The sequence below is a fragment of the Sinocyclocheilus grahami genome, unplaced genomic scaffold (assembly GCF_001515645.1).
Source record: "Sinocyclocheilus grahami isolate Dianchi unplaced genomic scaffold, SAMN03320097.WGS_v1.1 scaffold48.1, whole genome shotgun sequence".
Classification (NCBI taxonomy): Eukaryota; Metazoa; Chordata; class Actinopteri; order Cypriniformes; family Cyprinidae; genus Sinocyclocheilus; species Sinocyclocheilus grahami.
Window position 1 is genome coordinate 1,952,477 of NW_015505227.1, and position 708 is coordinate 1,953,184.

Genomic DNA, 708 nt, shown 5'->3' on the forward strand with positions numbered 1-708 from the left:
GTTCTTAAAATACCTTGTGGCCTGTACTAGATTTACATAAATAAAACTGACACGTCTTGTCAATTACGTACTTTTTATTTTTATTTTTTTTATTGACAAGGGAAAATGTAAATTAACACATCTGAATACAGATGAACACAGCTGAATATTAATAACGTGATAGCATTGAATATTAGCATTTGACACTTGTACATTAATAATTAAAGAAAAAAATAACACAAAATAGATGTAATGAATGCACTACCATTGTCTTGAAATTCCTTTAATAGCTCTAAATGAATCTTATTAAGGCTATAACTTTCTTAATATAAAATATAATTTCTGAATATAAGTTGAAATACATACAGGGAAAACTGAAAAACACTTTATTTCCAATTTATTTTTCAATATGGCTGGAAGAACTCAATAAACGGCCTCCATAACCGTGACAGGACAGAATGAGGATTCCCCGACGGCCTCCATAGCCGTGATAGGACAGACAAAGAGTTCCCAGACGACCTCCTTGGCCGGAACAGAACAGGCAGACCGTTCATTGACGGCCTCCTTGGCCGGAACAAGACAGACAGAGAGTTCATAGGCGACCTCCTTGGCCGGAACAAGGACGAGCAGAGAGTTCATAGATGGCCTTCTTGGCTAGAACAGGACAGGCAGAGAGTTAATCGGCGGCCTCCTTGGCTGGAACAGAACAGACAGAGAGTTCATAGGCGG